This window comes from Lissotriton helveticus, chromosome 8 (assembly GCF_964261635.1).
Source record: "Lissotriton helveticus chromosome 8, aLisHel1.1, whole genome shotgun sequence".
In the NCBI taxonomy this organism is placed as follows: Eukaryota; Metazoa; Chordata; class Amphibia; order Caudata; family Salamandridae; genus Lissotriton; species Lissotriton helveticus.
The window spans coordinates 816,883,562-816,895,986 of NC_136069.1; the positions used below are offsets into that span (position 1 = coordinate 816,883,562).

At 43.7% G+C, this 12,425-nt stretch overlaps 1 protein-coding gene across 2 annotated transcripts in view; it reads right to left on the reverse strand.

Moving 5' to 3' along the window:
* LOC144772934 (P2Y purinoceptor 8-like) overlaps positions 1 to 12,425 on the reverse strand; it is a 378,444-nt gene that overhangs the window by 88,062 nt on the left and 277,957 nt on the right. For both annotated transcript variants that reach the window (XM_078657632.1, XM_078657631.1), the window contains one exon: positions 7,611 to 7,747. The gene's annotated coding sequence lies outside the window, so the exon portion shown is untranslated. The remainder of the gene's footprint in view (positions 1 to 7,610; positions 7,748 to 12,425) is intronic.

Here is a 12,425-nt window from a genome sequence, read left to right on the forward strand (position 1 = left end):
ATTCAGATAACAGTTAACCAGTGCTTACATTGTGCTGGTGCTTAGCACGGGCACTTACTTTTTAGGGCCGGGTCTACAAGCGTCTGCATGTCACATTTTACATGATGTTAGCCTACTGACTCTGCGCAGACTGCTATTCTAACTTCTCTGTCTCCCGAGTCCCGGCGAGTGCTTTGTTGTTACTTGTGAGCCGGAGACTGCATTGAGCAAAGATTACTGCATATTTTTATCAGACAGTACATTGATCATCATCATATATGTGATGGCGCCATGGCGGCAGCCTCGGATTGGTAACGCGGGCATTCGGGCAATGCCCGAGGGGCCGGTGTCTGAGTCCCTGCTGTGGGCTGCTTTTTTGAGCAGCCTGGGGCCGATTTGGACGGTGTCTTTATTTTTCGAATCCAGCCAGCGGCCCAGTGGGTGTCTGTCTGAGTGGCCTTTCTGCAGGCTGATGGGCGCTCATTACCACTCCCCGCCACCAACACCGCCGGTCCCCCACCCCGGTTTAGCAACAGGCAGAGGTGTCACTCCCTTTGTCTCACTGGCCGGCCCATTAATGTATGCATATCAGAGCGGGGCAGGGGGCCTCAGTAGAAGTGGCCTCACTTGTTTTCAGGTGTGTTTCACTAGTGTAAACGCGTGCATTTTTTTAAGCCCCCCTTTTTAATGCAATTACACTGAATCAGTGATTTGAGGAAAGGCATTATGCAAATTAGGGCCGATTTTTTTGTGTGCCCGGGCCGATTTTCAATCCCAATCCGACCCTGCATGGCGGCCCTTAGTTCAGTGGTGCCAGTCGTGGACGGGAGTCAGACACTGATTTGGCTGGGCTTAGGCTGGATTTGGTTGTGCGTGCTGCGCACAGATTTTTTTCCAGTTGCCACGCCCCGGCACACCCGCACCCCAAGAGTCATCAGCCTGACCACGTTGAGGGCAGGCAGTGCAACAGTAGCACCAGGCGGCTATCACTAGTTAATAAAGGCAGTGCCCCGCAGCCCCAGCCGACCACGAGCGATACCGTAAGTTGTACGCACGCCACTAACCAAACATCATGCCATGCATTGCATGCCCATTCCTAAACCAACGCACACTACTTTGTTTTTTTTTTGCGTGGTGGCTTGTCGGGCACCTTTGTAGAGACCCGTGTGCAGCCAGCAGGTCACACGTTTAATTATGACTCGGTCTATTCTGAGCTAATTAGAACAGGTACTGCTTAATGTTGAACTGGATTCTGTCAGGGCGCCACCTTTTGAAATGCACCACATTGTATACCTATGTTTACATTCAAATTTCAGGTACGGTCTAGTCTTTGGCATTTTACACGCCTCCAAATATCGACAGAAGGGCAGCTGCATTACAAGTACCGCAGCCCTCGCCTTTACTGGGGTCTCTTTCGGTCTTTTAGTCTTCATCGCTCATTCCTCGGTACTGTTTAGGCCCCAAAGGCAGCTCGGTTTTTGCCGTGTGCTGTACAGATCCGGATTGATCTTGTTCTATCCCTATCAGGTTCTAAAGAAGCATTACCCATGTCCGCTTTACCCCAGCTGCCTCTTTCTTTCAGATAACAACCCCACTTTCTCTCTTTTTTATGTATTTGGTCAGGGTAAAGATGTTGCCTGGTGGTTCATCTCAAAAGCTTGCAAACAGGAGACATAGTTCAAATTACTTGCTCACATTAGGAAACTTGTGATCTTGGGCAAATAAAGGGATATTTCTGTTTCTCATTTCCGTCTGTTAAAATCGGGAATTGCTAAAAAGGGGTCAGTTTTCAGGAGAACACACAATGTAAAAAACATACTCATGATCATGCTCAATGTATAATGATGCTACAGGAAGTGACAATAAAAACTCTGACTTTGATTGAAATAATTTTAGTGTCAAGTGTATGACATTCACATTCTAATATTTTGTATATTCACTTAGGGATCCCTCGGTGTTTTCTTCCGCTGTGTCTGAAGCGCTGCCCATGTTGTACAACCTCCTGGCAGTGCTTAATTTGAGCCGGTCGTTTCCGATGCTCCGCACCAGCATTTAATTGTTCAGCAATGGCACTTATGACAGCTGCCACATGGTGGCGCTGTCTGGATAATTTAGCATGAGCACAACAGCAGCTGTTTATTAATTCAATTTACATTTACAATGACTAATACCTGGCTCTGAAGCCATTCTTATAGCTTTGGGGGCCTGGAATAGTTTGAATTGTCACACTTGTAAGAGTGTGACTTTAGTAGTTGTGTTGGTAATGTCACTGCAGCGCTGATGAATGGTGCAAGCTACAGTGTCCTCCTGAGGAGAGCCCCAGCACGTATTCTTTTACAAATTAAGCACTGTAGTTAACCGCAATCAAGTCCATTTGTTTACTGTTGATTTTCAAACTGTGTATGCAAACAACTTGGGCTGTTTTACAATTACTGTCAAGAACCAAGGCTGCTATATTGGCTACATTCTTAATAAAAATTGATAAACCCCGGACGGGCGCTCAAAAGGACTAAAGAGAGATGCCTAGAAAAAATCGTATAGAAACCTGGTAAAGCAGTAGGGGCCTGGGCCCAAGTTTCTTGAAAGCGGAGGATATCACCAGTATCCAAATATTGCCACCCTTCTCTGCTTTCAGGGAGTTTTTTAAGCCCTGCTAAATTTCCTGAGATTATTGAGGGATCAAAGTTAGATTTTTGTACTGATTGTCCAGGACCCCACGGGTTTATTTGGATGCTGGTTATAGATTTCCATGTTGCTCAACGTATACTCCCATCAGGGCAGAGGCCTGAGGCCCAGTGTGCTACGTGTGAAACTCACCAATCACCCTGCCTCTTGCCCAACACTTTTTATAGGACTGAATCGCACCTCTCTCTGATTCAACAAATATACAATCATCAGTGTTCTTGCCCTTTTGACTTCCTCTAATTCCCAGCTTCTACTTCCACCTGATGAGCCCTTAAGCATGCTTTGTATTTACTGTCCTGTGGGCAGATTCAATAAAACATATGGGTACTTGGGAGGAATAGGTTTCTCCAGTTCAATCTCCCAATCAGCAAAGGTTTCTTTGTCACCCCACGCTGCAACTATCAAGACCACACTCCTCCATGCTGTTCTCAAGACATCATCCTTAGTGTTCAAACTTGGAGGGTCAAATTTTTCCCATAACAGGTCCTCCGAGGTAAAGTGTTACGAGCAGGGATATTGCTGCACAATCTCAGCAGGTTCTCACAATTGAGCGTTTCGATGGGACCCTTAGGGCAGAACCTGGGAATAAAGACTATTTCGAGGAATACCTAGCAATCGCCCATCTATTATCCAGTTGGGCTGGTCATAATGGCTAAGTGTTGACTAGCAGGGATTCCAGGTAATCCACTGTTCCCTCTGCTATGTTGCAATGATGTACAAGCCCCTGATTCAAGATCTGTTGTAGATTACCTTAAATCTTGATTGCTACTTAAGTTCACTGGCTGCAGATTCCGGGTCCCAGGTGGTGTTCCTTCCCCAAATTACTTTTGGGGATCCAGAAGTATTACTCTCTTTGGGAGAATGCAGATATTCGACCCTGAAATATAGCCCTGAATGTCCGACTTGCAAGGTTCCACCAACTTAGCTCCTAAAGTGGGACCCCAGTTATAGACCCTTGGTTATAGCTTTGAGATGAACATGGGCCATGTGTATCCGGGCCCATCAATGCTGCCTGTGTGCGTACTTTCTTAACGTTTCGTGGTTTTTCTTGCTGCTGCCCGGAGTTTCAGCCATAAGGCCAAGGTTAAGACTTGGAATCCCTGGAGCCATTTCTAAAGACAGGTCAACCTGTAGATTTACTTTGTTGCGGCCTGACCGGCTGGGCGGTTCCAAATCTTTAGGAGATATCTGCTGAGACTTAACCATCTCTATCTGTCCAACTTGATGATAGTTTAGGCATTGCTCTTTTTAATGACCGTTGTTTTTTAGTTTGCTTTTTAGTTTCTTTGTTGCCCTCCTTGAAAGACTTGCCCCTACTGAGATATCTGCCAAGATGAAAATCTGAAGACCCGGGACCCGATTACCTATGATTAGGAATTCTCTGGGCATCAATCTTCTTTCCTGCTCAGGTTTACCTACTTGTATGTCCGCATCTGGCTCTAACTGTGTGCAAACTGTATTAGGCTGAAGTGCTTATGGCTCAGTCCCCCCGCGAGCTGATGCCTCCTGGTAATCTTCACATTCTCCTGACCCCCCCTTCCTTGCACTGATCAACTCCTCTGACGTGTGAGTAATTCCCAGAGAAGGTATGTCAACCCTTGAAGTATTGTCCTTAATGCCCTTCACCAATGCATGCAATGGGGAAAGGAGTTGGCCTAACGGCTATGACGGTCGACTTCAAATCTGGGGAACTGGATTCAAGTCCCTGCAATGACGCTGAACATCCTGTGATTCTGGGCAAATCACTTAATCTTCCCGTGCCTATCAAAAAAATAATTGTGTCCTCATGTAATGCAACTGGTACTATGTAAATCGCTCAGATACCCAATTCGGGTCAAGTTTGCGCAATATAAATCCCGTAAAAAAAAAAAATACCTCTGGAAGGGCACTAAGCTTCTTGATAATAGGGGAACATGGGCAATTTTTCTACACCTCCAAAGTACTTAATTTAAGTCCAATTGTTTTCATTTGATCCCTGCCAAGTGTGTTGCAAGTGAATGAAGCAAATCTATCTGAAGTTCAATTTTGCTAGATTGTCAGAGAAGCGCCCTGGCCATTATATTCTGCTAGGCTCTTATGTCCGCCAACGTTGAAGTCTTTTGGGAGACGAAATCTGAAACAGGAGAGTAATTACATGTCCTCCGTCCCAATATCAGAGTTTGACTAAGCGTGTCCTGCATTTGTGCTTCCATGGCAGCTAAAAAAGGGTTTGAGAGATTTTCCTGCTCCAGACCTGTAGTACTTTCACTTCCAGTTATTGGTGCAATAGTAGATGTTGAAATTGTAGCTGAATTTACTGCTAAGGTAGTTGCTGAAGGGGATTTCACATTTGTGAGTAATGCTGAGACACGATAACTCGTGAATTATTACTTTGAAGGACTTGGGCGCTACTAAGAATTTATTAGTTGTAAATGGCATCCATTTGAATACTAGTATCTTTGTCAGCGTTCTTGAAGATCAAGGACCATGAAGTGCTTACTTGATCCACTTTATCTCTGTTATACCTTGAGGTGAAGATACCTTGAGGTGAAGGCAGCAGCATAGATCGAGGTGCTCCGCCCCAATTGATGGAGCCTTGGTTTGCCCCCGTTGAATCTTTATCTGTAAGCTTCGGACATGATTGCGAGTATTGATTGTTAATGCCCGCTACCAAGGGTATCTCAACAAAAAAGAGCCACCCAATTATCCCACAAGGACTGGGTATATTCAATAACAAACATCAGATGTCCCTCCAGGAATCATTTAGTTCAATGTAATCATTCACAGAAATGTCACATTCGTGATCAACATTTTTCATTGAGCAGGAGACAGTCAACTAATACAAATAGCTGTCTGTATCAAAAACAAGTTTTATTCTTGTATTCACTGTTTATCTTCTTATATATAATTTCTTTATACTAGGCAACATACACATAACCACAAAATTACAATTGATTACAGTCGTGTGTAATCACCATTTGCCACAATTATGGATTTGGTTAGATTCCCATAATATGAGACACAATCACAATCATATGTGTGTTTGTATATAATCCAATTACAGCATATTCGCAAAATGGTGATAGAGTGTCGACGTTTCGGTCCTCCATTGGCCTATCCGATCCTTAGGACCATCATCAGGACGATGTAGTTGCACATGTATATATCTTATCCTAGGTAGTTCAATCCCCAAAGTAATCAAGAGAAATTAGATCACTCGGCAAGCTCCTCATATATAAATTTAGTGGACACAGAACAATCACCAATGACTGATTAGAAGTTTAACTGATGACTAGGATTGAAGACTGGATACGTCCAAAAGATCGCTCCGTCGACCCAGCTGCAGCGAGACCGAGACCAAGGGTAGCTTATGACTGGTCCTATGGAAGTTGGACGCCAAAAGTGGAGAGGGCCCTGGGTCAATCCAGACCAGGACTGGAGCACCAATATCTGAAGATAATACTGATGACATGCTGGTAGCCCAAAAGTAATTCCTGATTGACACTTTTGTAGAGCGAGTCACCCGTCCCTCCATATCATTACAAGACTCACACTGAGCATCACCTTCAATTTGTGGCGATTTCTCCAGTTCCGGCCCTACTGTTTTCTTAATAAGCCTGGGGGAGTTTCCACCTCCCCATTGCAAGATTAAACTGGTGCTTGGTTGCCCCTAAGATGTATTCCAGTGTCTTTTTTCACCAATCCGTGTCAGGAGACCCCTGCCTGGGGATTTGTATAATAACAAGTGGAAAGTAGAAAGCCACACCTAGCAGCGCTGGCTCGCCCCCTGCTGGGCACCAGATTCTCAGGTATAAACTACCAACAGGAAGGGCACAAGCACACTGCAAGTCTTGTAATCTGTCTGTTGCACATACTGGATACGCTATTCAGATGTTGCCGTAATTGTAACCTACAGAATCCACAGGAGCTGAAAGCATAGGCTCCAATACACTTCAATGCTTCCGCAGATAAAATGCCTCAAAGTACCCCAATGAACCAGAGAGCCAGGCAATAGGCTCATAAAAGTCTGTGAAGAAGGTGTGGTGGGCAGGCAAGTGGTCACTAGGGAGAGATTCTATATATAACTTATAATAATTTTTTAGTACGTGATAAATATAAACGTATCTATTTTTGTCATGGATATTTTTTTTTTTTAAATCATTTTTTAAAATTAATGAATATTTAATTCAAAAAATTAAGTTACTAGTGCTGTAGAATTTGTATTTTGCATTACATTTAAAATATATTAGTAAAATGAATGTACATTAATGTTAAGCATAAAAAATATTTACTTTTTTTGAAGTAATTAACTTTTTCAAAATATACTTATGAGGGTAAGTTACTAGTAGTAACTTACCCTCATAATTGTGATTTTTTCAAACCCTTTTTCGGGGAGTGTGCACATGTATGGCACATTTTTATGATGAATTTACACTTAGAAACGGTGAATATTTAAAAGTATTAAACGTACTAAAAAGTAAGCCTCGACGGTAAACTCAGCTCCGTTCGTGGAGTTTGCGGCATTTTTCGCATTCCACGCTCTGCTGAGCTCAGAGAGTTTTTTTCCTTGCTTGTGCTTGCTAACTGTTGGCAAGCGCGAGTGAGGAAAATCCAATGCTAGACCACTTCCCAGCAAGATTTCTCAATGTGGGCTGTCGCAGATGGTCGCAACTGCTCGCGTTGAGAAACCTTCCGTTCACATTGAGGAAGATGCCGCTCAAGTAGAAATTCTACTCAAGTGGCAGAAAAAAGCAGCACCCTCTTGCACTGTGCGCGATGCCATTCATGCTGATTTTACAGCGTAGGATAAACACCCAACATTAAAAATCAGTGTGAACGCCGCAAGGTAACCCACTCGCGGAACTCCACGTAGTTTGATGGTGTGGAACTCTACGAACTCCGCTCAGGCTTACTAAAAATTGTAATAGTGAATTTACATGTGTAAATTAACTCACGTGTGTATTTACCTTTGCGAATAGGCATCGCTGTGTGAAAGACTGTTTCTGGAGCATGCTCTCATATCCTCTTTTGACGACCAGATTCTCACCATTCCAAGCTCTTAGAAGCAGAAAGTGTATTTCAGCATAGATTCCCTCACGGATGCCTGTCAATAAATATGATGGATTTTGTCAGACATGCATTTCGAGTGACATCAAAGGAATGTGAAAAAGGTGCAAAAGAAAAGAAAGTCATGCAATGATGAGAAGCAAACTGTGAAGCTTTTAAAAGTGCATGTAGAAGATGTGGTCAGTGTTAAATTACCAGGCAGACTGACATAAAATTGGCCCTGGGTTTTGGTCACTGGAAAAGGTTAAGGAAGTCTCTAGGTCTGCAGTGAGGTTAGAGTCTTCCAAGTGGTGGAAGAAAAGTAAAGGGTTACAGGGAAGGGGCTGAAGCAAAGGATTCTAAACTGTTACAAGTGAAAGTGATACCTGGAGAAGAAATGTCTGTGTCAGTGTGGGCTAAGAAGCCCACTGCTCAAGAACAACAAAGTACTTTGGATTCTTCATTGGGGTCGGATGAAAACATGAAACACTTAAATCAAGTTTGCTGATCCACTCATCCTCATGGAATCCTACTTGGAAAAACTGGTATGCAAAACTGCACATTATTCAGAGGCTTAAAGGTGCTGGGGGTATCTTGAATGTTGTCTTTGTGTGGCGTGTAGGTGTGTTGGATCGTTGTTTGTGTGACGGAGAAGGTGTATTGTGTCTTGCTCTGGTGTTGGTCTTGTGTTTGTACGTGTCGTTATGTTGTATGCGAGGGTTCATGTTCTTGATTGGAGCAGCAGTTGATGGAAATGGGTGGAGTGGTAGCCAGTCGCTATCAGTACTGGTAAAGTTATGAGTCTGAAATAAATTTAGATCAAGAAACAATGATCGCTGGTGTGATTTTCATTTTACTACAAAGCCATCCAGGTACTTTGGGTTTCACTATCTCGATCAAAGTTTCAAAATCCTCTTTGGGAACAGAGTGAAATAAAAAAAAAAAAACAGTTTGGATGATAATGTTCGATTGTTGCCGGCAATAGTGGAAAGAGAGGAGGGACCTGAAACAAGGGATGATCATTTGGAGACTTATGAGTCTCAGCAGTGATCACCATGACAATCCTTTTAGTGGAAGGCAGAGTGGAGGAAATTACCATTCTGAGGAGCACACACATTTATTCATTTACAAAAGATTATACGTGGTGTTCACCCTATGTGAAAAGGAATATGCTATCTTGTTCTATGTAAGGTAAGATAGGATTATCAATATATGCTTTCCCAGTGAAGAAAATGGAGTCTGCTCAATTTGAAATCATTTTTTGTGTCACATTTCTTGATTTGACTCCACATTACACTGAAACAGGATTATCACTTGGGTTGTGGCCCTAAGGATAGTGAACAGATGTTTCCTATGCATCTCTGTTTCTTTTTTGCTGCTCTCCTTCTTCCATTTAACCTCACTATGTTGTTCATGGACTTTAAGTTCCACGGTATAAAATTGCACTGTATTGGTCTTTGTTCTTTGATGCTTATCTAAGCACCAGAAGATCTAGGACAGCAGAGAATGTATGACTGTTAAAACACACAAGATGATGGACGGAATGTTGCACAATGGCAAAACATTCACCCCAAGTCACAGATCTGGGTTTAATCCATCGTTATTTTGCTCATCAAGCCACCCCAGTTCAGGCATGGCCATATCCAAATCAGTTTTGCCCCTGTGCCTCATCGGAACAGTCCAGCTCGAACTGCCAAGCCATGTCTTCCCTGGACCGGAATCAAGCATCCTAGGACCAGTTTCTGGCTATCAGCCGTCATCAGCCAGGATAGCTTGATTCCTGTGGCGTAGTGAGCAAGGGACACACGTCTGGGCATACCCTTCAAGCTATCCTAGTTGGTGAAGGCTGATAGCCAGAAACCGGTCCTAGGATGCTTGATTCCGGTCCAGGGAAGACATGGCTTGGCAGTTTGGTCTGGACTTTCCCATGAGGCACAGGGTCCAGACTGATTTGCATATGGCCATGTCTGAACTGTGGTGGCTTGGTGAGCAAAATAACGATGGGTGAATGTTTTGCCATTGTACAACATTCCGTCCATCATCTTGTGTGTTTTAATGTATGACTGTTAGCATTACAGTGAAAAAGGGGAAAAACCTTACGAGAGGACGCAGAATTACTGACTGGGACCACATTGCCATTTATCCCATGCTTCCTGTTATATCTACCGGGAGATATCAGGGCTGGAATTTTGAATATCAGACAGCATTACCACATGAGAACAGGGATTTCAATTTTTCCCACCTGGAGTGGGGACTTACATGCAGGGGACCCAGGAACACTAGGTCCAATTCTGTTTCTTTTTCAGCCTTCGGGGAACAAAAACATCATATCTACAAATATTTACTACAGACTTGGAGCAGGTGGTAAATGTTGCACAGGACTTTTTTGTTGCCTGTGGGGGTGGGGTAGAGGCCTGAGGGTAGGCGTTTGTGTGATGGTCGAAATCCTTATTTCTGTTGTGCTCCCTCCATGCTGAAGTATGGGGGCAGAAGTGGGTGGGTGCATCAGCTGACGCTGCACCCATAGCTCTTCACAAGGTTTTTAGTGTGGTGTCCCCTGACCTGGCATTATTGTTTCTGGAGTTTGAGGACCCTATATTTTGGGATTCCGAGACACCCTGAACTTGTAGATGCACATTAGCTGTATAACTTCTGGGATACTCAAGACTCAGCAGAGTGGGGTCTGAAAGCGCTCCACTTGGTCTAATCGAACAACAAATGTGAAGGTCAGATTATTGTGGATAATGTTTCTACTGAGGACCAACCTGAGAAAATTACCTTTGACAGGAGTCCACTAAAAAACGTTTTGAAGTTAATTAGGTCCTTGCATATGTTTGAAAACATCTGAAGCATTCCTGAATCCAGGCAGCCTGAGAGGAAAATGGCAAACCTGAATATCAATAGCAGTGAAGAAGTACAGTTGCTTTCAGCAAAATGTTTAAAAAAGAAAGCTTCTAATTGGCTATCATAGCTGGGAGGTCTGCTCATTCTAAATGTTCTCAAATAATGCTTGCTAGATCTATGTATTTTGATACAATATACTTGCATGTATATCTTATGAGTGCTTTAGGAAATTGAGAGTTTTAGATTTTAATTTAAACTGTTGTCATGCCTTGTCTTTGTGGTTGTGGTGTATTTTTATGTAATTTGGTGGAGTCAATGGGCCATATGAATGACGAAGTGGTGGAGCGTGTTGTTAGCCTCCTGGGCTTGATGACACCCTCCGCCACTTCGGAAATGCAAAGCTGCGCCATATTTACAAGTATGTGGTGCAGCCTTGCGTTTCCCTCAGCGATGGTGCTAAGTTTCACAACTTAGCACAAACGCAGGCACCCTTGCACCAGAGTGCAAGCGTGTCTGAGTGCAAGGGAGGATTGGTTATGTTTAGGAAGCTGTCCCTTCCTGCACGTAACCAATCTGAAATTGCCATTTTGTAACTTTCATGCATGTTGCCTCATCCAGCACACATGAAAGTTACAAAATGGCATTTTTTAAAGGTTTGTTTATGTACAGGAAGAAATATTACTGAGAAGTGTATTAACCAAGAATGATCTCAGTTTCTCACTGATCATGATCTTTTGGACTCTTCTCAGAACGGGTTTCAAAGTGGTCACAGCACCGAATCAGCATTATTCACTGCAGCAGGTTCTGTCCGCTGCCAGGTGGATGAGGGAGGCGCGGCTATCCAGGTTATGCTTGATTTGTCCACAGCCTTCAATGTGAAATCCCCTCCACGCTTGGTGCAAGGTTGCTGCAGGTTGGGCTGAGGGACTCTGCATTAGATTTGGTAGGATCCTTCCTGGAGAACAGAACCCCAATTGTCGCGGCGGGGACTAAAGGGCTAAACCCTTTGAGCTCCCTTGTGCCCCCCCCCCCCAAGGGTCCTGCTTCAGTCCCACCCTGTTAAACCTGTATGTGGTTCCATTAACAAAATTGGTGCGATCCTATGCGTTCCAGGTGCTATCCTATGTGGATGACACCCAAATTATTGACTCTAAATCTGACAATTGGGCACTGGTGGCGGACAAGTTTAAATCCTGCATGAGTGAAATCAGTACCTGGATGAAGGAGAACTGGCTTAAATTTACCAACAAGAAGGTAGAGATTGTGTTCTTTGGGGCAGATAACATGGTTTGGTTGGAGCTTTGGAGGCCTGAGACTTACGGTCCATTACCCATCCCAGTGACCTCCACTAAAAATCTTGGTGTGATTTTTTAAAACACTCTTACTTTAGATGCTCAGGTCAACAGAACATTCAGTGAGCACCTGCTCCTTCATTATTAAGATCTTGATGAAGATTTTTCACTATTCACCTGGGGAATTAAGAGTGTCAATAGTCACAGCCCTTATTACATCTCGCCTTGACTACTGTAACGCTTTTTAATTATATCCCAACCAGTCATCCCTAAACAAACCTTAGGTTATCCAAAATGCAGCTTCAATGTCCCCACCATCTTTCTGTTAGGGAGGGATTGTGGTCACTGCATTGGATACCCATGAGAAAGTGAGTGAACTTTGAAGCCCTGTGTTTGGTTTACAAGGATCTCCATCAGCAGGGCTCTTGGTACTTGTCGACAGCTTTCAACTGGTATTTGCCAAACAGACAGCTTAGATTTGCAGGGCAGAGGAGCGTGATCACTCCAAGGTGGTGGAAGGCCACATGGGGCAGACGCATGTTCTCTGAGACTGCAGCTACTCTATGGAATAAGTTACCAATGTATATTGTGATTCTGAAT